General features: G+C 46.1%; 1 pseudogene across 1 annotated transcript in view; it reads left to right on the plus strand.

The window, feature by feature from the left end:
- Positions 1 to 22,312: 22,312 nt before the first annotated feature.
- Positions 22,313 to 25,444, plus strand: part of LOC311237583 (store-operated calcium entry-associated regulatory factor-like) — a 118,727-nt pseudogene continuing 115,595 nt past the window's right edge. The window contains exon 1 of the transcript XR_014620986.1: positions 22,313 to 22,489. The product of XR_014620986.1 is annotated as a store-operated calcium entry-associated regulatory factor-like (transcript). The remainder of the gene's footprint in view (positions 22,490 to 25,444) is intronic.

Consider the following 25,444-nt stretch of genomic DNA (forward strand, 5'->3'; position numbering starts at 1 on the left):
AGTTGACAAAGTCCTATCTACTAGGCTACTAGTGGAGGAAGAATGTATTTAGTGGACAGACCTACTTAAATGACATATTGCTCAGTGCCAGTACACCATGAGGCATTTCGTCACACAAGCACACTTCATTTCATGCTGTATATTTTGAATAGGAACCTTTTCTTAGATTTCTTTTGTCATTAACTAACGGACATAGAAGGTGTCCATCGGCTCTTCTACCTTCTTGGCAGGAGGAGCTGAGCTGCCATTCACCTCTGTGGCCATTCTCCTATATGGGCAATGTTGTGAGGTCAAAGGTGAAATCAGTGCATAGTCAGCAGTAGCACCAACATGCAGACAGACAAGCAGTGTTCAATGTTTTTATTAAACTTTTGGTACAACTTAATTTTCTGTTCAGTCATCCGTTGACTTATTTGCTATGCCAAATAGATGCTGCAAGAGAAAACGTGTAATTATAAGATTCAATACCAACACAATAATACTTTCTAAATTTATTTCAAAACCATTTTAAATTGACCGGTACCTATCAGTATGTATAAACCCTTTCAAGTAATATAGGTTCTATGACGTTAATGGATTGCTCAGCACCTGTTCTGCACTGTACTTCACTTCGTGCACGTGCACTGAATAAAAAATTCCACCATGTACCTTTACATCCCAACATCCGTCTGACCACACCCCCTTCCGCTTACCTTCATAAGCAGGTGTGTGGTCACCTACTCGCCTCCTTCACTTTCACCACAAGGAAGTGCCTTCGGTAGATCCCCACTTGACGCGGTTGTTAGTAGAAGAAAGTTGGAAAACAAGAGATACGTTGACATCATATCTTTATTTTCTCTCTCACTATTTTCGAGAAAATACGGCGATATTGTCTTCGTTACTGGAGTGTCTGGGTCATTCCGACCTTCAACGGTTTTTTCGTATTAGGAGCTCACGCCGCTGACATGCTTCCCAACTACAATCCTCCTTGCTGCGGCTGGATGGGGTAAATACCCTCCAGCACCACAGCTGGACTGTAGGACGCACCGTCTGTTGTGAGAAGCGGTTTTTTCCAGGTTGGGTACGTACTGTTTTGCTTGCGAGCTCTGGTTGTTGTTGATGCTATGGGGGTTAGCTAACAATTTACGAAACGCCAACCCCAGGCTAGGGTCCTCTGCTCGGCTTAAAACGGCGGTCGGAGGATCTTAATAATAATAATAATAATAATAATACATCTATTTTATATAGCGCTTTTCCAGGTGCTCAAAGACGCTTTACATGGGCAGGAGAGACAAACTATGGCAAAACAAAAAACAGAACAAAAATAATACATGACAAAAATAAAATAAAATAACACCGACAGAATTAGAGGTCAAAAGCAAGATTGAAAAGGTGAGTTTTGAGGGCTGATTTAAAAGATGTCAGGGTGTTTGCATCACGGATATGGCTGGGGAGGGCATTCCAGAGGGAGGGGGCAGCAGCAGCGAAGGCCCTGTCGCCCCAGGTCCGGAGCCTGGTCGTGGGAGGTGTTAGGAGGTTGGCATCTGCAGACCTAAGGCGACGGGTGGGCGTGTGACGGTGGAGGAGGTCGGACAGGTAGGGAGGGGCAAGGTTGTTGAGGGCTTTGAATGTGATGAGTAGTATTTTAAAATGTATCCTGTATTTGATTGGAAGCCAGTGGAGGTCGTGGAGGACAGGGGTGATGTGATTAGAGCGACGGGTGGAGGTGAGCATGCGGGCAGCAGAGTTTTGGACATATTGGAGTTTATTGAGGATAGTGTTTGGTGAGCCGTAGAGGATGCTGTTGCAGTAATCTAGTCGTGATGATATGAATGCATGAACCAGTGTTTCAGCAGCGGAGAGTGATAGGGAGGGGCGGAGACGGGCAATGTTCCGGAGGTGGTAGAAGGCCGATTTGGTTATGTGGTTCACATGGCGGAGGAAAGAAAGGGTGGGGTCCAGGATGATGCCAAGGTTACGGACGTGAGTGGAGGGGGTGACAATGGTACCATCAATGTTTAGGGTGAAATCCTGGGTGTGGCTGGTGAGGGATTTTGGACCGATAATGATGATTTCTGATTTATTGCAGTTTAGTTTAAGAAAGTTATTTTGCATCCATGTTTTGATGTCTGTGAGGCAGGTGCTGAGGGTGGAGAGAGTGGCTGGAGTGATAGTCTTGGTGGAGAGGTAGAGCTGAGTGTCGTCTGCATAACAGTGAAAATGCAGGCCATGTTGGCGGAGAATCAGACCAAGTGGAAGGATGTAGAGGATGAAGAGCAGGGGACCAAGTACTGAGCCTTGGGGGACACCATGAGTGATGGGGGCAGTGGGGGATTTGCAGTTGTTGATAGAGATGAATTGGTGCCTGTGTGAGAGGTATGATTGGAGCAAGGTGAGGGGGATTCCGGAGATGCCAACGGAGGACTGGTCTGTAATGAAGCCCATTATAGTCAACTAGTGGGCCACGACCAGGAACTGGTGATCCCAGGATTCTCTGGACGAGCGATGCTTCTCTGTCCCGTGTAGGCCCCATCTTTCATATACAAATGAAAGTATACCCTAACAAGGAAATGTGGGCATAAGATCTTCTTTATTGGAAATTCCATGCTCAAAGGGCCCCGTGTATGTCTGGATCACCGTTGACAACTGTGTTCTTCTGACATTTCTTTTTCTTTTCCCTGTTAGGGGAGGGATTGGGACAGCGGCCTGTCTGAAGTGTGGCTTGTTATGTCATTGTATACAGTTCAGGTGATAGCTGCTTAAGCTTGCGTGCTAGTTGTGGACTACTGTTTTAGCCAGTCAGCTGTTAGCTGCGGCGTTAGCTCGCTGTGTTTACCAGGCTGGTATACGTTAGCTTGTTGCTATCAGCCGAATGGCTGTTAGCTTAATGCTACACTGTTGAACGTTTTCTGTGACTATAACATGCCTTAAACACTCTGACTACGACGTCATCTTTGACAGAGGATGTTAGTCGAACCTACCGGGAGCCCGGCCGGTGAGGACTGCGTCAACATGGAGAACCGTAGCGGCTGGGTGGCGCAGCGACGCTGCCCTTGTCGTCAACACAGGAATGCTGTGTTTACCGTCGGTGCCCCGTTAGCCAGACTGCAGTTCGCTTGGCCTGCGCTCACGGTAGGAAGGTCCCGACCAGACCTTAAACACGTCTTCTTCCTTCCCTTCTAAATGTTTTGTAATAACGATGTTTTCCAAAACGGGTGTTGCTGCAAAACATTGAGGATACGACGCGTGTTGTGTGTGAATTGTCTTGTCACTGGTATAGCTTCTTCTCCATACAAATCGGGTTGTTGTTACATGTGTAAAAATGATCTGGTTAGTTGTGTTGAGAACATCATGTGTGTTCTTGTACCGTGTACTCACAACTAAGGGGGTTAATTAACCTATAAAGCTATGCTTAGTGACATATGAGTGAAGAATGAATTCTTTTCTCAGCCTGTAATGACAATGAACAGTGTGTTCACATATTAAACAGGGTTACCTGTTCAACTGGGCCGTATCAAGGGTAAGGTAGGAGGGGTGATTCCCCCGGTTCCCTGGGGCTTCCCCACCCTCCTCTCAGACATGTTGTTTACAATATATTGTGTCACTGTGTTTGTGGGGATACGATGTAACCCTTAGCTTAGTTGCTGGGGTTGTGCTAACCGATTGAGAAACTATATTTTCCTAAAGAAAAGATTGTTTGGTCGCTTTTCGTGTGTGCTTAGCAAGGCCTGTGGCCGATACTAATCGAGGATTCTGTATTCTCTCGTTATGAAAAATGGCGTTCCTCTGTAGCAGGAGTGTACTTGCCATTTTTTGTTGTGATAAAGGGTTGTGTGTGTCTTGTGATCTACAACTGGGTTAGGTTGGCCACAGAAGCACATGTGTAAGTCTGGTACCGGGGCTCTTAAGGGGGCCCTCTCTATTCTGTGTTTTTTCCTTAGTAAAAATCAGATAGCAGGTTAGCACATGAGCTGTGTGAAGCTGTTAGACACTTCATGTAGCTGACTATGACTGTGTCATGCTCTTTTTTGTCATTACATCGTATCATGGGTGTGGGGTCGTAAAGGGGTGAACTGGTAATCCTTTCCTCCCCTTTTGATGGGCAGGGGTTAAAACCTCCTGTCCTTCAAGGTTCCTGTCACGTTGCTGTTCAGCACGTTACAGGGTAAGAGGGGGGGGGGGGGAGTTTCCTGGTCCCACGCCCTGGAAAATTGGGCGTGTGCACCGCAGAAATTCCCCCGCCATAGAGTACGTCACTGTGCGCGTCTCTGTTGGTAAGACTTCCGTGAGTTGTTCAGGTCCATATGATGGATCTGTTTCAGGGAGTGGTCAGGGCTCCTCCTCACAAAGCTCCTACTCGGGCCTTCTGTGAGTTCGGACTCTCCTTCCCTGTGAGGGAGCCTCCTCAGAGTTCAGAGCCTCCTCCTCGGATTGTCAAGATGAGTAGAACTTCAAAAAGGAGTCCTGCTCTATTGTGTGTGTATTCGATTCAATTCAATTATTGAGTGTGTATTGGTTCAGTGCCTCCTCCTCGGAGAGCCCTAACCCAAATTTTACATAGCTCAATGTTGCAATATATTCTTTTCAATCTATACAGCTTGCGTGGGAAGTCTCTCTGGGGATTTCCGTCTCCTCCCTATGGGAGGGTGGTGGGATGTAAAAATGTAAAAAATTAATACCCTCAGCTGCGTCACGAGGGATTCATGTCAGTCTGTGTTCTTTCTTTTTTGAATAAAAAGAGGAAGGTACATGAAGCACGACGGCTCCGTGTCGTTCTCCCAGGCGACTTGGAGGAACAATGTTTGGTGTCTTGCTAGACTATCCATTGATGTGTTTGGGTCTCGACGCATACATAGTGCTGGCTTGGTGTGTTTTCTGTTACAGAATCACACACGGGCTAAGCGCGCCTTGGTTGCTTGTTAAAACAGCGTTTTTATAGGGCAACTGGGATGGAGTTTTGTCTCTTCCGAGCGCCAGTTACTAGGTTGTCTCGATGAATTCTCGTTCATATCTGGGGGATGTTAACGGAATAGATCAGAACATAGGTAGAGGGGTCTCACGCCCTTGGGGTGGGCCACTGAGCACGGTCCTAATGGGACCGTCTGGGTGGCGCCCTCTTTTCATGTTTTAGATCGACACGCATACCTACCCTCTCCTGGAGTGGGCATGTCGGCGTGGTTAGGACACGGGACTGGTCTGGTCACGCTGGTCCAGGTCAGTTAACCCGTTGTCCGCCGGGGATGCAGATCTGCTGTTCTGGTACCCTGAGGGACTTGTGCTTTTTTCGGGGGAAAAAATGCCGGGTCGGTCCGGGTGTCACAGGGTTAGGCGTTATGGAGACCCTATGTTGGGTACATGTTGTACTCTGCACTATCGTAATGGCTTACGGCCATACCAACCTGTCCACACCCGATCTCGTCCGATCTCAGTAGCTAGAGCAGGTTCGGTCCTGGTTAGTACTTGGTTGGGAGACCGCCTGGGAATACCAAGTGCGGTGTGCTTAGGGCTGGTTCTCCATTATTTTCGCTCCTCTCTCACGCGTGGCGAAGAGAGGGCTGTTGGGGTGGTCTTGGACCTCCTCTGGTAATCCTGTGCTTCCCGTGCCGCCGGGCCCGGTCCGAAGTAAAGTTTTGTTGATACCGGAGGCCTGGGATAACCCTTTTTTGAAAACTGAAACACTTGTACTGCGGTATAGCCAGTGTATACCCGCAGGTGTGTTTTGGAGTTTTTTCTTGAGGGGTTATAGGAACAACCACCGTCTGTACCGAGCGGGTGGTTGATTCCCTGGTGTGTTGGAGCAGAGTCAACTCCCGGGTCACCGGTTGAGTGTGCCCCTGCACGTTCATGACGTCTGCCAATCATGTCAGCCTTCTCTGCCTCAACCCCTCTGGGTGGGTTTTTTTTAATGGAGGCTTTGTCATGGTGATCAACAACGCCAGCATACGCCCCTTCCGCCGGGGCGGCTGTTTTCAGCTGACTCCTTTGGCGCCTGTCTCGTCCGCAGTGCTCCAGGCTCAGGTTACAGCCTGTTGCCTGGTTTCCCCGGTGCACTGCCTGCTTCCGTTGGTTAACCTTTTTGTGTGCTTACGGCCATGCTGACTGCCTGTTCTGCAGGGTCAGTGTGCCAGGCGGTGTGCTATTGGGGGGAAAGGGCCCGCTCTTGGAGGGGCCTTATCCGAATACGCTGGCGATGTGGGGGGCGGTGTCACTAAGTGACCACCTGGTGGGGTCTTGATGCCTGGCGTCATTGACCTCTCCGGGCCCCCGTTTTCCAGGGGATCCAGTCCCTTCAGTGGGTCTGGGTCTTCCTTCGCGCTCCGCTGCTACGGCCTTGCCACGGGGTTGGGTTTGCTCTTAACCCCGTGATTTCTGGGGGCAGTAACGAGGTTGTTCCTTCGGTTCGTTCCCGGGTGGCATGCGGGTTGTGCGTGTGTGTAGTCGTGGGGTCAAGCCATGGTCTGCTCACCCTGTGCGTTGTGTTGCTTGAGTGCCTCTTCGCACGGTCGGATCCGTCACCCTCCTGTGAACCTCCAATAGGGGGGGTATCCTCCATTAGGGAGGGTCGGGGGGGCTCGGTCCTCCCCGGTCTGATGGTTGTGGGGGGCCTCAGCGGGGTACATTGGTCGGGGCTATGGCTCCCGCTCAGCCCCTGTTGCAGAACAGGTGCTGAGCAATCCATTAACGTCATAGAACGGAAGGTTATGTATATAACCTAGTTCTATGAGTTAAATGGTGCACTCAGCACCTGGACGCCGCTGCGGCCCTTGATCTCGCCTTGTGGTGAAAGTTTGGGAAAGAGGCGAGTAGGTGACCACACACCTGCTTATGAAGGTAAGCGGAAGGGGGTGTGGTCAGACGGATGTTGGGATGTAAAGGTACATGGTGGAATTTTGTATTCAGTGCACGTGCACGAAGTGAAGTACAGTGCAGAACAGGTGCTGAGCGCACCATTTAACTCATAGAACTAGGTTATATACATAACCTTCCGTTTCCTATTCATTTGCTGTGAAAATTAAGCGCAGCATAATGACCAGTACTAATGTTAATGTATGTCCAAGCTTTTGGAAATTAATTTCCACTTTCCATTAGAAAAATGTCACGTGACAAGGGGCGCAAGACACAGCTACCTTTTTACCTAGCGAGGCTAGAAACGCCTCAAAAGTCTTGGCATAGTTACGTTTATATCGCGCTAATAATCACTTTTAACAGTAGCTTACCGCTGGCTAAAGGAACAGCTTTTTGAAGGGCCGAGGTGGAATCAACCAGGCGCGTGTGCTTTTAACTACAATGGTGTTTGAAAATCGGCGACCCGTCCCCCAAGACCGCCAGGTTGACATTGATGTGTAAAATATGATTAACGTTAGCTAGCTTTGTCAACATAGCAGGGGTATCATTGCTCGCTAACGTTATCTCGCCATTTATTTGAGGCTATATGATTTCAGTGTAGTAGTAATGTTACTGCAGTGGCAAGCTAGATATAATTAATTTTATTGCAATAGCTGGAAACCTACATCGCCTAATTTATAATTAACCCATCAAAAACCCAGGCATGAGGAGCAATTGCATTGATACCCATGCAACAATTCACTTTATGATAAAGTGCAACTCTCAAACAGGAATAGACAAAGTCAATACTTTATATAAACATGTATTGGCCAAAGGAAACCAGCTCAGACAAGGACTCCATATAGTTTGAGAACATCTGTGTATTTAGAGATGTTGCTCTCCACGTTCTTCTCCGCCAGCTTGGTCATCTTGAGCAGGGTCTTTTTCTGGCTATAGTGGAGCTTCTCTTTCCTCTTCTCCTCCAGGGTGGCTGTGATAGCCTGGTACTTCCAGCCGACCTCGTGGGCCAGGCGACCAAGGAGGGCCAACTGAGGACCAAGGAGAAAGAACCATCAATTATGGTTTCAAAAATAATACATACAATCAATCACTCCCTTTGGAAGGGTTTGTAAAGATGCTCAAGTTACATCTGAATACACTTTGTTCCCAAAAGATGCTTATGACAATTAGCACCATTTCTCATGTTGAAAAGGAGATGCTAGCACTTCAACACAAAATGCTTGGTTTTCTAATGTCAAGCGGGAGAAGCCGTCATTTCCCCCAAATTAAGTTTGAACAAAGTAAAATAATTAACATTCATGTTAATCAGAATTCTCCCATTTATAACATGCTCTGCCCCTCCAGTGAGCCCACGTCTTCGCAAATAAGTCCTATCCTACATTGGATAAAGCACTGGCGCTGAAGGGCCATCAGTGCCCTCGGCTGTTGGCACCGGAAGTGTTAAGTGCAGCTGGGACCACTATAGGCTTCCTCTGTGGAACAGAAATCAACATCAGACACAGAGGCAAACAACAGGTCCGCTCATGTCTCAGTTACAATTGTGTTCTCACAGTAGTAGTAGTAGTTTAGGGCCCAGGGATTAAAGCAAAAAATAATCTCCTGACTGAACTTTTTTTCAGACCAAGTCATATTCGTACTTTAACCTCCACTGTATTTTTTTAATAGCGTTAGCGTTTTAACGCATTGAGTTCCACGCCCCTTTTGGGAAGTGACCCCTTCCGTGCCGCCCAGTTGTGGTCCATTTAGGAAATCAGTTTGAACTTGAACTTGGAATATATATATTTTTTTTTGTCTACTTTTTCTCCCGTCCCCAATTTCGTATTGTCCAATTCTACCCTCCCCTGTCTCGAACGCTGTTAGGCCATGCCTCCCACAAGCCGGCTGCAATGTGGACGAAGCATTGCATCACGTGTCCCCTCCGGTACTCGAGGAGGCAGCCGTCGCATCTTTTCACCTGTACAGCGCGATCTCTCAGCGGCGAGGGTTTGCGTGGGAGGGACACACCGCCCTCGTCGCTTCCTGATTCTACTGCGCAGGGAGAGATGGTTACCTGGAGGGCGGAACAGGAGGAAGTCCTCTTCGACAGTGAACTCGAACGTGAACGGACGTGTGCTCTCGAAGAGCCCCGTTGAAGAGCAACGGGAGATAACAAGTAACTTTGCTATAACACGGGTTATCCTAGAAGTACAAGCGATAGAGAAGTGTGTGAACAGTGAAACGGAAAGAAGAACCAACTTCAGTAAATAACACGGGTTATCCTAGAAGTTGAAGCGGTATATTAGCTTGCTGCTAACGGCTATAGTGACTCTGAGTATACCACAAGCCGAGCGTCGCTGAAGACAGGTGGTGCATATAGCCACGTTGCGTTAGCTGTATAGGCGACAGCAGGAGGGTCCACCAAGACCCACAGTTTAGCTGTGTTTAAGGTAGCAAACAGTTTAGCGCGCGCCAGCTCAGTCAGCAGTCCCGCAGTGGACGTCTCGTCGACGCAGCCGAGGACACCTCTTCTTCCAGCAGAGGTCGCCACAACACAGCACGCTCCTCCAGCTCTGCCACTGCCCCTGCTGCCTACCCCAGCCCGCTGGCTGTTCTCGCGGGATCGCCCGACGGCCATCTTGTCACCCGGACGAGGGGTGGTGAGAGTGGACCCGCCATCTCGGTTAAGTACAGTGGTACTTCGTGTGCCAAAACAATATCCAATTGAAACGAACGCTAGCAGCAGCGTCTAGGGGTACCCCAACCATTTTAAGCCGGCTTTAGCTTAGGTATTTTATTTGGTAACGTGGGCCCACATGTAATTTATTTTTGATTGTAATAATATTGTGATGTTCTTGAATTTCCCATTGAACTCCTTAATATGTGCCTGGGTCTTCCCCTACTCAAAACGGGGCTCTTGAATTAAAGGTGCTATGCATTATAAATGTCATTTTTCAGTCTCTAGCATTGTATTATAGTAATAGGAGTTCGTATCAATGTGTTTTTGGGCCTAAATACTATATTGGCGAATTCCTCAGCTACAGCCCATCCCCTCTTTGCCTCTAGTAAATCAGGTCATGTTGATTTGACGACCTGGTGCACGTCACAGGGCGCTGTTTATAGCGCACGGTGATGTGATTGGCTCTGTGGTTTTAGTAATGCCCGCCTCCATTCTTGCTACCTGCAGGGTGGAAGGCTTGTCCAGAAGATCACTAATCAGCTGAAGCCTGATGCGGTTCCCTCGGTCTTCGACAGACAGACCGGCGTTAGCTCTCGGGACTCGGGAGCGATCGCTAGCTACTTAGCACCAGCCGGGGCCGGCGTTAGCAACCGGGAGCGTCGTTGAGCATTCAGCCTGCTGGCTACCTAGATCCACTTCAACCAGCGTCGCGGAGCATTCAGCCTGCTGGCTACACAGCTTGTCGGTGTGCTGGAGCCTCTGCAAGCTAACGGTAGCTGGCTCCAGGCTATTAGCACATCGACAAGCTGCTGGAGCTCCCGACGCTCGGCTGGTTGAAGTGGATCTAGGTAGCCAGCAGGCTGAATGCTCCGCGACGCTCCCGGTTGCTATCATGTGCAGGTCCTCTTCTCAGACCTGTGTGGCAAAGCACTGCACACGCATCATGCAAGCTACACATCGCTGCATGTTGATCAATGGTGGCCCACTCGGTGCATCACAGTGGGCTACTATTGTGCTAACAACAACCGCGGTGTCCGGCTTGTCGGCCGGCATGAGTGCTCGATTTGGGGTGGTTCTCTCCTCCTTGTGTGCCCCCGTTCTCGCGGGTGTCCTGCCGGGGAGCTTGTGGACGCGACAACAGCGGCGGCCGTAGCGTTAGTTAGCTCATAGCTATTGTGTACCACTAGCGTTACGGCGGGCTCGAGCACCCTACGGCTGCCGCCGTTGTCGCGTCCATGGGCTCCCCGGCAGGGTACCCGTGGGGACGGGGGTGTACAGAGAGGAGAGAACCATTTTGTGTCAGGCGTGCATGCCGGCCAGCGAGCCGGACGTCGGGATATGTTGTTAGCACAATAGCTACCAAGCTAAGCTATGTTAGCTTCTAACGGTGTATACACAATATGTACAACGACACAATGATTTACATTATTACAAATATGGTAACGTGGTTGTGGCTTTTACAAATAGTGGTAACATATATATAGATAGACAGTACTGCTACATCTCTATATTTATGACATACCATATTTGTATTGCTACAGTACTGCTCAGTACTGCTATGATGGAGACCAGAGAAAGACTTTCGTCTTGTTTACATCAGGGTCCCCCAATTTCAATTCATGGTAACATATTATATATATATAGATAGACAGTACTGCTACATCTCTATATTTATGACATACCATATTTGTATGTAACCTGAAACCTAATCTCTGACGGGGAGATGGGCGGAGCTATTTGGTGGGTGGCTGTCACTCAAAGTCTGGGTGGAGCCAAGCCAATAATAGCCTGCTTTCATGAGGCTGAAAAATGCTGGTTTTGAGTACAAGATTAGAAATATAAAACAATGATTATTTTTGGAATAAAAATTACAGATGTGTTACATAGACTCACAGGAAGTGTGTAAAGTTGCCCAAATAGTGCTAGGAATAGCAGTGCATAACCCCTTTAATGTACTGAGCACTAGGTGCCTATTTTGGGAATAGCGTTCCCCTGTATTGTGAGTGAGAGCACCCGGTGCCTAAGGTGAATATACTGCATATGAACCACATGAAGTTATAACCTGTAATTGCTACTTGACCAGGCCTTATATAAAGGAGACGTAGATGGGAGCACGGTGTATGTGTCTATTACTGAGCCCTTGTTCTAACCTTTGTTGACCGGGTAATAATATGACTATTAGCAGTACTGTTTAACCCTTCTCCAACCTATTCGTATTACATGGTTAAAGGTCTCTACAGGTTGTTAAGGAAGGGTACTGCTTTGGGGAGCGCAAGGTCATTAGTCAACTAACATTCACCAGGTGTGGGAGGGCTAACGGAGGTACTGGGGGAAGTGAGAGTGTGTGGGGAGCTACTGCTGACCGCCCTGGAGGGCGAGGAGAACCAGAGTACCACCCCCCAGGTTAGTAAATCCTGGGCCCCATCCACTCCTGCTGCCCGACCTCCAGTTCGACGTTCCGGGCCCAAAGACGGGGGTTCAGATAGATTAGAATCTACTGCATCCCGCTACCAGGTGGCCGTGTATAACCACTCCCATAAAGCAGGGATAATCCACCCTGCTACACTTATATCAGATTTATGTGTAATGAATGGAATGTAGACAATCTTGTTGGCAATATAGAACAGATTAGAAATAGCATCTATTGTTCAAAAGATATGAATTAATTAATGAAACTAGATTAGATTAAAATAAATGAAATTTTCTTTTTTACATATTGTGATGGAAATTATAAAACTTTCATGTTTGTGTTAAACATTTTCTTCAAACTTACCCCATTCTCTTCATAGAGCCTTGTCTTCCTCCATACTCTCTGCCGCAATAGAACCATATTTCCTGGGTAGAGAAGTACCGTAGCTCTTCCTGGCTCTCGATGGTTCTCAGCTGTTTGTTATTAGCCAATGCTAGCATGGGAGCTAGCGTCCAGCAGCAGGCCTTGTCGTCAATTCTAGGTTGATAAAATGAAGTATGTTATATATACGAATATGAGCCACTAATGAATACACTAAATACAGCAATGTGGCTATTTGAAAACACTGCATTTGCCAAATAAATACGTCAACTGTGTTCACGTTAGCCATGCGTTAGCTCAGCAGCTAACGCACTGCAGCCTGGGTAAAGTTAGTAGCACACCATTCTGATTGACAAGCTAAAAGCAATTGGTTTTGATAGTCTATCAGTGAGCTGGATGCAATCCTACCTGGAGGGGAGAGAGCAGATGGTGGAGGTAAACGGTACCCTATCCCCCCCCTCACAGTGAGCTGTGGTTTTCCACAAGGAAACATACGTACTAGGTCCGCTACTGTTCCTAATTTATGCAAATGACATGTCGTCAGCTTGTGACTGCAACTTGTTCCTGTTTGCGGACGACTCAGCCCTGCTGGTCTCTGACAAGAACAAGTTACAGGTTGAAAAAACCCTCAGCTCAGAACTAGGCAAAATCTGCATATGGCTCGCTGATAACAAACTATCATTACACATGGGCAAAACAGAGTCCATTCTCTTCGGTTCAAATAACAAACTCAGCAAGACCGACGGCTTCTCAGTTACAGTGGGTGACAATATTGTCACAAGGAAAGATGAAATTACCTACCTGGGTTCCATCCTAGAGGCTAATCTTTCCTGTGACAAAATGGCATCCAATGTAATAAAAAAAGTCAACCAACGAACTCGATTCTTGTACCGGATCTCCACTCTGGTAAACAAGAATACCCTGAAGACTCTGGCAGGAGTACTCATTCAAGGGTACTACTATGCATGCACGTCATGGTACCAAAGCACCTCAAAGGCGCTAAAAACAAAATTACAAACATCTCAAAACAAACTGGTCAGACTACTGCTTGACCTTACTCCTATAGAACCCACCTCACCCCTGCCCACTTTGACAACCTAGGATGGCTTAGAGTAGACGAGTACAGCAACTTGCAATGGGCCTGGTCTACAAGATACACTACACGACCAAGGTACCCATGTACATGTCAAAATACTTCCCAAAGGTCAGTGAATACCACGATCACAACACCAGAGGGAGCTCCACCAATCATGTTAAACCCAGATTCGGCTCAAACAAGGGACTAAACACGTTTCGCAATTATGCCACATCAATGTGGAACGCCCTACCAGTGGCGTCGTTAGCCCTGGGCTTCCGGGGCTTTAGCCCCGGATGTTTTTCTCCTAGCCCCGGATCTAAAAAAGTAAAAAAAAAAAAAAAAAAAGTTTAAATTTTTTTTTTTTTTTTTTTACTTTTTTTTTTTTTTTTTATGTCAGCATCCCCATTGTCTTTGCTGAATGTTTGTTAGTGTTTGGTATTTTTTGTTGGTTTTTAGTACTTTTAAACATTTTTAGTAAGTAGTTTTCATTTGATCCTATAATTTTTCATTCACCGATTTGTGGACTTTTTTTTTAGTGTCCTGAAAGGCGCCTTATAAATCAAATGCATTATTATTATTATTATTATTATTATTATTATTATTATTATTATTATTATTATTATTATTATTATTATTATTATTATTATTATTATTATTATTATTATTATTATTATTATTATTATTATTATTATTATTATTATTATTATTATTATTATTATTATCATCATCATCCAGGAGGGAAAAGACACTTTGGATAGTAGGGACTGCATCTCTGCCTGTCCTGACCAGGAAACACTTTGCAACTGTGATCTCCTCTGGCAATAGTTGGATATTGTAATGTGTGGCGAGGGGTTGCAGCAATTCCACTGAGAGAAACTGGTCTGAGGCTGGATAACATGCCTGTATGCCTCTCATAAGTTGTTATCCAACTCATGAGAACCTGCTCTCAAGCTCTGGATAGAACAGTCTCTGTCTCAGCTGATCTCCTGAGCTGAGGTCTGAGCTTGTGCCACAAGATGCCATTACATATGGCCTTTGTCCTGTCATACATGTCCACTGCCATCTCTGAGGTGCGATAACCTTTGAGTGTGTCCTGCACTGTGCTTTTAAATAGTACAGATAGGTATTGAAGATGTGCACTTTAACGCAGCAGCACCTGGAGCCTCCATACCCATGTCCAGTGTCCACTGACAAAGACATGCTCATGATACTGTGATAAACTATAATAAGCTTTAATCGAACCCTGGTTCATTTCCTCGGATAGTCCGGTTGGTTTGGGGTGGTGTGAAAGCTCATTCACTCTTGCAAGTGAACCCTGCATTTGAGATGTGAATGCAAAGCGGACCAAAGGCAGGAAAATACCCCAAAATCTAATATCTTTTTTATGAGACTTTTTTTTTCGATTGCTTAAGCATGATTTTTAAAACGGGGCCCGGTGTTTCAAAACACACAATTAGCACAACCACACACACAATTATCAGAACACCTCAGATCCTTTGCTAAATTAAACACTTGTCAAAACCATACACTAATTTAAAAAAACTACATTTTGTTACTATATGAAACACACGTTTTATATGACTTAATTCTGTTTGAACCAGTTACTCACACTGCTGTGCTTAACCTAAAACACATTTAGCTATTCTACTTCTCAGTGATTAGAGTACTATAAGTGAAGTACGCAGAGAATGTGCAAATATACAATAAATTCACCAAACACTACACAAGACCAATGCTGTAGACTGATGAAAATATTATTTATTTATCTACATATACCCAAATCAATGATGCAGACTGCTGGAAAAAAACATTTTCTCTCCATATACCCAAATCAATGATGCAGACTGATGAAAATATAAATTTTCTCGCCATATAACCAAATCAGTCAACATTTCAACATGGAGAATCACAACAAAACATGTCCCAGTTTTCATGCTACTATGTGCATAACACTGTAAGCTCAGCAAATATCAGACAAACATAAAATACTGTATCCAGTAGGCCTACAGGTTAAAATTACAGTAAAACAAAAACAATTTTGAAAAAATTTAAATAGAGTACAGAAAATACTAGACATTATCTCTTTGCCTAGCTGGATCTGGCAAGATACTTTTTTGCTCTGTGTATTGTTTTGCAAAAAGTGTGAGGCTGACATTGTGCTTATAGAGGTGCAAATCTGGGCCTATGTTTTGCTCCTTGAGTGTAATGTTTTGATAATTGTGTAATACTTTTGATTTGAGTGTTTATGCAATTGAAGAAAACTGTAAAGACTAGAGATTAACTGTTTATTTCTTTTGTACATAGGCTGTGCATATGTTTGTTTGTTTGTTTATTTGCTTATGTGTATGATTCTTAACTGTTTTTATTTTGTTATTGGTGTATATGTGTGTATGTATGTACAGTATATGTATATATATATATATGTGTATATATGTATATTTGTACTCCTGTTGGGGCCTCTTGGACCAGATCAATGTTTTATCTGGCTAAATAAAGGTTAAATAAATAAATAAGAAACTGATGATTTGGTCCTGTTAACTTTGAATTTTCTATGGGGACTGCCCAGATCCCTCTCATGGACATGGACCTCACTTTGAGAACCTCTAATGATTCTAGTTCTTCAGTATTCATCTCTAATTACTCAAAAATTGCGTATTACTGTGTTTAAAAAAAAAAAAAAAAAAAAAAGGGGGGGGGGGGGGGGGAACCCCCCTCCACCCCCCTGGGCTGAAGCCCCCAATGTTTTCTAACCCTAAAAACGCCCCTGCGCCCTACCCAAAGCTTTAAAGGAATGTGAATCACTACCCACTTATATTTACATTTACATTTAGTCATTTAGCTGACGCTTTTATCCAAAGCGACTTACAAGTTCTGTACGACAAGCCATCAGGACTCTATCACTCTATCACAACTCTATCAGCTGAGCAACAATGTTCATCAAAGTGTTGAGTGCTACAGTGTAGGTTAGTTTATTAGGACAAGTGCATGACAGTACGGTTAGTTAGGGTTAGATTTTTTTTTTTTAATTCAGATAATGGTTGAAGAAGTGAGTCTTTAGTCGACGGCGAAAGATTGGACGTGTTTCGGCTGTCCTAACTGGGGTGGGTAGTTCATTCCACCATTCTGGGGCAAGGACTGAGAATAGGCGACTTCTCTTTGATGACCCTCCCGGAGCTCAGATAGGAGTAGGTCTGAGGCGGCCAGAAGATGCAGAGTGTAGGGGTCTTGAGGGTGTGTAGTTAGAGACCATTGACCGGAGGTAGGTGGGAGCGGTTCCCTTTGCCGCACGGTAAGCTAGGTCGAGGGCCTTGAAGCGGATTCGTGCAGCAATGGGGAGCCAGTGCAGGTCCCTAAGAAGTGGGGTGACATGGGCCGACTTCGGTAGGTTTGAGATCAGGCGGGCCGCTGCGTTCTAGAATGAGTTGAAGAGGCTTAGTGGCAGTGGCCGGGAGGCCAGCGAGCAGTGCGTTGCAGTAGTCGAGGCGGGAGATGACTGTTGATTGGACGAGGAGTTGGGTGGCTTCTTTTGTCAGGAAGGGGCGGATCCTTCTGACGTTGTTCAGGAGGAATTGGCAGGTTCTGGTTGTCGCTGCGATGTGAGCAGAGAAGTTCAACTGGTCATCGAGGACAACACCAAGGTTCTTGGCGGTCGGGGACGCGGTCACAGCTGCATTCTCGACTGTGATGGAAAGGTCGGTCAGGGGGGAGGATTTGGCCGGCAGGTGGAGCAATTCTGTTTTGCTTAGGTTCAGTTTGAGGTGGTTGGTCGTCATCCAGGCGGAGATGTCGGACAGGCAGGCCGAGATCCGCTCAGAGACGTGGATATCTGAGGGAGGGAAGGAGAGGAAGAGTTGAGTATCGTCGGCATAACAATGGTAGGAGAAGCCATGAGACGTGATAATGTTACCCAGTGATTTAGTGTAGAGGGAGAAGAGAAGGGGTCCTAAAACCGAGCCCTGGGGGACACCCGTCCGCAGGGGGCGGGTGGCCGACAGGGTCCCTCTCCATGACACTTGGTAGGAGCGGTCATTGAGGCCGCGAGGAGGATCTGGTGGTTGACTGTGTCGAAGGCTGCAGATAGATCTAGGAGAATCAGGACAGAGGAGAGGCCTTTCGCTTTTGCTAAGTGAAGTGCCTCTGTGACCGCAATGAGGGCTGTCTCTGTGGAGTGACCAGTCCTGAAGCCTGACTGATTAGGGTCTAGGAGGTCATTCTGTAAGAGATAAGCAGTAAGTTGGTTGGATACAGCACGTTCAAGTGTTTTAGAAAGGAAGGAGAGAAGAGAGACAGGATGGTAGTTGCCTATGACAGTAGGGTTCAGGGATGGGCGTGACTCTGGCTTGTTTTAGGGAGGTGGGGACCACCCCCGAGTTGAGTGAGGAGTTGATGGTTGCAGTTAGGAATGGGAGGATGTCTGGTGCTATGGTCTGGAGGAGTGGGGAGGGTAGCCGGTCCAGCTGGCATGTAGTCGGACGGTTCGACGTTACCAGTGTCAGGGTCTCGGCTTCTGTAATGGGAGAGAAAGATGACAGAGTGAAGGATGAGGTTCTCGATTCAGCATTTGGAATGGGTGGGGGTTGGGAGAAGGAGCTGCGGATGTTCTCCACTTTTTCCTCAAAGAAGGTCGCAAAGTCTTCGGCAGAGAAAGATGAGGGAGGGGGGGGGTGGGGGGGGAGTGAGGAGGGAGGACATGGTAGCATGCAGCTTGCGAAGATTCTTGGCAGAGGCCTCGATCCTATGGTGAAAGAAAGAAGCTTTGGCATTAGTAATGGTTTTGGAGAATGTGATATGTGTCGATGTCAGCAGTGAGGCGTGACTTTCTATACTTCCTTTCAGCTGCTCTCAGGACCTGTCTTTGTTCTCTCACTGGATCTGTCAGCCATGGACTGGGTGGGGAACGGCGGGCAGGTTTCTCAACGAGGGGACAGAGCTTGTCGAAGGAGGTTGTAAGGGCTGAGAGGAGGGTGGAGGTTGCCATCTCTGTGGAGAGAGCAGAGAAGGTGTCACTCAAAGGTAGAGCGGACAGTATGTCAGAGGAGAGGGTGGAGGGGGATAGGGAGGCCAGGTTGCGTCTGAGTGAGACGGTTTGAGTTGGGGTGAAGACCTTTCGGTTAAGCATGAGAGATAGTGAGAAGGATATGAAGGAATGGTCAGATACATGTAGGGGAGTTACCGTGGTGTTAATGATGCTGGAGTTACGGGGAAAATATGAGATCCAAGGAGTCAAAAAACACCTACGGGAGACTGCAATTATAAACTGGCCCCTGTAAATGTCCTAACACAACCCCCCCCCCAATGTACAGTAAATGACCAAGTATGGTCTTGTCAATATTCCAATGTACAGTTTTGCTTGTTCAGTTGTACAGTGTCCCCCACCCACTTCTCCTACCCAACCCCCCCCCCCAACCTCTCCAATGTACAGTTTCTATGTCAAATGTATATACTCTCTTTTCTGGACTCTTTTCGTATCACAAACAGTACTGTATTTGCAAATCTGGTATGTCATAAATGTATAGATGTAGCAGTACTGTCTATCTGTATGTCATGTGTGTCATATATGTTATGATGAATTGAAAATGGGGGACCCTGATGTAAACAAGACGAAAGTCTTTCTCTGGTCTGCATCCCCTTAACAATTGTATGTATTGAACTGTACTGTACTGTACCCATTCTGCAATCTGTTAATAAAATCACACAACGGTACTTTTCAAAACAAGCTTTTTGATGGAAAATATGACCAGAATCTCTGGAAAAACATCTCACAAACACTATAGACGGTCATAAACGTTAACGAATGCTATAATAAGTCCAACAAATGAGTATACATAGTACTTACACGGTAGTTTCGAAATGCAAGAGCACGCTCTGAATCCCCACAGAAATGTATTCTATGACCGAACGCTCTGGGGAAAATCTACAAAAAAACCCGCCGGTCATGTCGGCGGCCATTTATATAGTTCCTCTGAGTCCTGCAGACTAATACTTGGTGTGCTGGTGGTGGTAGGTCTTCCATATAACTATAAGGCCTGAAAAGATGGTGTCCTTCCGCTTATAAATAGGACAAATAGGACCTGAATCCCCGGCCGCTCCCCATAGATCGCGCCGGCGATATCAACGACTTGGTAGTGTTTTAATTGTCAATTTTTTTTATTAAATTTTTTTAATTAAAACAGAAGGTTCTAACGCCCGTTCGAAAAACCCTGATGAAGTTTGAATCCCAAAAACAGGCTTCGGGGACAGCCTTACCAAACATTATTTATATTATTCAAATGGAACTCAAACATGTTCCGTTGTGATGTCACAGTATGATGTCATTTAAAAAATTTCACCAAAATTGCCTTGTTCCATCTTTGTAATTTCGCAAAAATTCGCCCCATTTTAACTCTGGCTGATGCTGAAACCTTGATTCATGCTTTTGTCTCATCACGTCTGGACTACTGTAATGCACTTTTTTCAGGCCTACCTAATTCAAGCATAAAAAATCTTCAACTCGTGCAAAATGCGGCTGCACGGATACTAACTAGAACTAGAAAATTTGATCACATCACACCAGTTTTGTCCGCCCTACACTGGCTTCCTATTCAAGCCCGATCTGACTTTAAAGTGCTACTCCTCACCTACAAAATGTTTAATGGGCTTGTACCGCTCTATCTATCCGATCTCATCTCCCGATACTCGCCCGCTCGTGCTCTGCACTCACAAAATGCGGGGCTTCTATCGATTCCTAGGGTTAAAAAGAAATCCGCCGGCCACAGAGCCTTTGTCTACCACGCTCCCTACCTGTGGAACAAATTACCTGCCGTCGTCAGGGGCGCCTGCTCTGTCGAAGCTTTTAAATCCCTGCTTAAGACCCATCTTTTCTCTCTCTCCTTCAACCTACCCTGATCTCACCTGGTCGGGGACTGACCTTTAGATTAATCTGTCTAGTTTAGTTAGGATGTCTATTTTCTCCCATGTCTGCTTTTCTGCAGCACTACAAACGTGGGAACTCTCTAACCCCTGTCCCAACCCCCCCCCCCCATCTCTCTGAGTGCCTGTCTCGTAGTGCTGACCAAGGTGATGGATGCCTCAGGGTCTTGGCCAAGATTGCAGTGACTGCTCTACATGCACCACCGAGGCCATGGATCAGCTCCTTACCGTCTTCTGTCCGTGGTCTGTCAACATGGTTTGTGGTCTGTCAACGTGGTTTCATTGCTGGGTTAAGTACTTCTATTCTATTCACATAATATGCTTACTTCATATATCTATTCTATTCACATATATGCTTACCACTTGTATCTATTGCTATGTCTGCCCACTACAATCACGCAAGCTGTCTAACGCCTGTCCCGTCTCCCTGTCTCCCTGTGAGTTGCTGTCCCGGAGTGTCGACCGGAGTGTCGGACATCCCGTGATGAAGACCGGGAGGATGCGACCCTCTCTGCGTGCCCTCCTGTCTCCCTGTCTCCGGCGGTCTCGTAGTGGTGACCGGAGTGCTGGACGTCCCGCAATGTCGGGGAGGTTGCGACCCTCTCTGCGCCGCCCCGTATCTCCCTGTCTCCGGCTGTCTCGGAGCAATGACCGGAGTGTTGAACGTCCCGTGATTAAGACGGGGAGGATGCGACCCTCTTTGCGCCGCCCCCTGTGCCTCAAATAGATTCGCTATCAGCTCTATCTTTAATCTTTCAAAATGTTCAGTTGCTATCGCTATCAGCTCTATCTTTAATTTTTCAAAATGTTCAGTTGCTATTGCATGCACTCATCTGTGTTTCACTACACACATGAGTGCATGCTTACCAACTGTCAGTCTGCAACACTACTATCACCGACATCTAAGAAGGGAGATCCCCCCTTGAATGGCCCTTCTAAGGTTTCTCTCCTCCACACTGCCTGTGGTGCATTTTCCGCTATTGTTAGGTTTTTGTGAGTTTTTCCTTACCTTCACGTGATGTATGTCTGGGAGTGTTGCATTCATTCATTTATTTGCATTTATTTAAAATTTGTTGGACCTTATGGTGTTCTTGTTTTGTTCTTGATTTATTGTTATGTTTCTTCTTGACTTGTTTAAAGAAGACGTGTCCGGCCCATGGGGACATTAACGTGTGATTTGATTTGATTTAGAACATTCTAGAACATTTGTGATGTCAGAGTATGATGTCATAATAGAACATTCTAGAACATTTGTGTGTCACAGTATGATGTCATAATAGGACATTCTAAAACATTTGTGATGTCACAGTATGATGTCATAATCAAACATTCTAGAACATTTGTGTTCTATATCTATTCAACAATTCTCTTCAACAATAAGATCGCAGGGGGCAAGGAGGGTCCCGCGGAGGGGTGCTCAGACAGGAAGTAGCAGCATTAGCTGCACTCCAATGGACAATGTAGGGGATGACGGGTTCCAGTAGACTGCGGGAAAAGAAGAAGAAGAAGAAGAGCCCATCAAAATAATTGCGGAGGGCAGTAATACGCCACGATGCGTCTACACTGCCGGAAATTCAAATAAGAAGAAGAAGAAGATCTCATTGTGCATCTTGAAACAGGACTGAACAGTACTGAACAGATAGACTAAACAACATATAGATTGAAGCCTGCATTTCTCAACCAAGGTGCCTTGCCGAAGTTGCCGACCGTTTTGCTGTGGAAAGAGACAATACAGACCCTCTCCCACGGTGCACAGGCATCACCCACACTTTCACAATTTCCCCGCACAGAAATTGTCTAGTTATATATTATATTATATACACTTGACATATATTTACCAATTATTATTATTATTATTATTATGCTCTCTCTTTTAACTGCTTCATCAACATTTTATGGAGAAAACATAAAGGCATTGCAATGGGAACTTTTATTTTGGTTGCGATTCGCCATTTAAACACCGAAGAAGAAGAAGAAGAAGAAGAACTTTTATTTTGAAGGTGAATTTCAGTGAAAATCAGACCGGAAGTACGTGCACGCACGGTCGCGATTAGCTGACGACGACCTGAACATGACGCCCAGTAAGACCTGATCGTCCAGTTTGATCCGCGTTGGAGCTGAAATACATATTAATACACAGCAGGAGAAACGGAGAACATGAAGATCAAGATGATTCTGGTTCTTGTACCTTTATTCTTCTTCGTGGGCCTCGTCAACAGTTGGAATGAAGGTTAGTTTGATGATCTGCTGTGACTGTGAGTCGTGACGCAGCTCGACTGAACATAGTTGTTTGGAAATGAAAAACAATGACTGCAGAAACATTATAAAATTCATCATAACATATATGACATACATGACATACAGATAGACAGACCAGTACTGCTATCTATACATTTATGACATACCAGATTTGCAAATACAGTACTGTTTGTGATACAAAAAGAGTCCAGAAAAGAGAGTATATACATTTGACGTAGAAACTGTACATTGGAGGAGGTTGGGTAGGTGGGGGGAGGGGTTGGGTAGGTGGGGGGGGGGGGGGGGGGGGGGTTGGGTAGGAAGGGTGGGTGGCGGACACACTGTACAACTGTGTAAGCAAAACTGTACATTGGAATCTTGACGAAACCATACTTGGTCATTTACTGTACATTGGAGGGGGTTGGGTTAGGACATTTACAGGGGCCAGTTTCGAATTGCAGTCTTCCGTAGGTGTTCTTTGAGAGTGTTTTTGAAAGTGGGTAGTGATTCACATTCCTTAGTTTACAGCCTTGGGTAGGGCGTTCCACATCGATGTGGCATAACCGCTAAACGTGTTTAGTCCCTTGTTTGAGCCGAATCTGGGTCCAACATTATTTGTGGATCTCCCTCTGGTGTTGTGATCGTGGTATTCACTGACCTTTGGGAAGTATTTTGACATGTACATGGGTACCTTGGTCGTGTAGTGTATCCTGTAGACCAGGCCCACTGCAAGTTGCTGTACTCTGTCGTCTACTCTAAGCCATCCTAGGTTGTTAAAGTGGGCAGGGGTGAGGTGGGTTCTAGGAGTAAGGTCAAGCAGTAGTCCGACCAGTTTGTTTTGAGATGTTTGTAATTTTGTTTTTAGCGCCGTTGAGGTGCTTTGGTACCATGGGGTGCAAGCATAGTCGTAGTACCCTTGAATGAGTGCTCCTGCCAGAGTCTTCAGGGTATTCTCTTGTTTACCAGAGAGGAGATCCGGTACAAGAATCTAGTTCGTTGGTTGACTTTTTTTATTACATTGGATGCCATTCTGTCACAGGAGAGATTAGCCTCTAGGATGGAACCTATGGTATGTAATTTCATCTTTCCTTGTGACAATATTGTCACCCACTGTAACTGAGAAGCCATCGGTCCTGCTGAGTTTGTTATTTGAACCGAAGAGAATGGACTCTGTTTTGCCCATGTGTTCAAGTTCAAGTTCTTTAATAGTTGTCATACAGAAGTACAGAATACTTTCATACAAAATGCTTCTTACTGTTACGCTCCAGAGACTGTGCTAGACAAGATAGTATCAAATAACATAATAACATAATATAGCATGAATTTAGAAGAAGAAAAATGAGGTCACAGTGTTCGGTATAGACATATGTACAATGTTCTGAGTTACCATATATACAATACACAATACTATGCAGTGTACTAATGTACAGTACTATCTAGTGCAAAGCAGAAATGGATGAGGTACAATTTTAGGTACAATTTACAGTAAGGTGTACGAGTTGTAGTGCAATCCTTCATCCATAAATATAAAGTGTGGGGAGTGGGTGCTACAGTGTGTTTGTTTAAAGTGGGTGTGTGCTATAAAGTGTGTGGAGTGGGTGCTACAGTGTGTTTGTTTAAAGTGAGTGTGTGCGTGTGGATGTGTGTGCTATGTGCGTTTGGTGGTTGTTGTTGTGTAGTGTTCATTCATTGTTCGTTTAGCAGCCTGATGGCCTGGGGATAGAAGCTTCTTCTGAGTCTTTCTGTGCTCGCCTTGAGACTCCGGTATCGCTTGCCTGACCGCAGCAGTTCAAAGAGGCAGTTGTTCGGGTGACTGGAGTCTTTAATGATTCTCTTAGCCTTGCCCTTGCAACGCTTGTAGTAAATGTTCTGGAGGGTGGGGAGCCCCCCTCCAATTGTGCGTTCGGCTGAACGTGTCACTCTTTGTAGTCTGCTTCGGTCTTGTGCAGTGCTATTCCCAAACCAGGAGGTGATGTTGCCGGTCAAGATGCTCTCTATTGTACATGAGTAGAAGTTCTTAAGGATCTTCTGGCTGACTTGGAACTTCCTTAGGCGCCTGAGGAAGTAGAGGCGTTGTCGTGCCTTCTTCACAACACTGTCAATGTGTGTGGTCCATGTCAAGTCCTCGGATATGTAGGCTCCGAGGTACTTAAAGCTGTTGACTCTCTCAACCGGTGCCCCGTCGATGCTGAGGGGGCTGTAGTCCTTGACCCCCGACCTCCTGAAGTCCACAATCATCTCCTTTGTTTTGCTGACGTTCAGGGAGAGGCTGTTTTCCTGGCACCATCCCGCCAGGACCTTGACCTCTTCCAGGTAGGCCCTCTCGTCGTTGGCAGAGATCAGGCCCACCACCACTGTGTCGTCAGCAAATTTGATGATTGTATTGCTACTCCGCTGAGCCACACAGTCGTGTGTGTACAGGGAGTAGAGGAGGGGACTCAGAACACAGCCCTGGGGGGCCCCTATGTTGAGGGTGATGGATGAGGAGGTGCAGTTGCCTGCTCTCACCACCTGGGGTCTGCCAGTCAGGAAGTCCAAGACCCACTGGCAGAGGTCATAGCCCAAGCCCAGGTCCCTGAGCTTGGCTATGAGTATGGAGGGCCCAGGGGAGTCAGGGGACTATGGTATTGAATGCCGAGCTGTAGTGTAATGATAGTTTGTTATCAGCGAGCCTAATGCACGACATACAGATAGACAGTACTGCTACATTTATGACATACCAGATTTGCAAATACAGTACTGTTTGTGATACAAAAAGAGTCCAGAAAAGAGAGTATATTTGACGTAGAAACTGTACATTGGAGGAGGTTGGGTAGTTGGGGGGGGTAGGAGGGGGGGGGGGCACTGTACAACTGTACAAGCAAAACTGTACATTGGATTATTGACAACCATACTTGGTCATTTACTGTACATTGGAGGGGGTTGGGTTAGGACATTTACAGGGGCC

Source organism: Notolepis coatsorum (genome assembly GCF_963971535.1).
Source record: "Notolepis coatsorum genome assembly, contig: SUPER_11_unloc_1, whole genome shotgun sequence".
NCBI classification, from domain to species: domain Eukaryota; kingdom Metazoa; phylum Chordata; class Actinopteri; order Aulopiformes; family Paralepididae; genus Notolepis; species Notolepis coatsorum.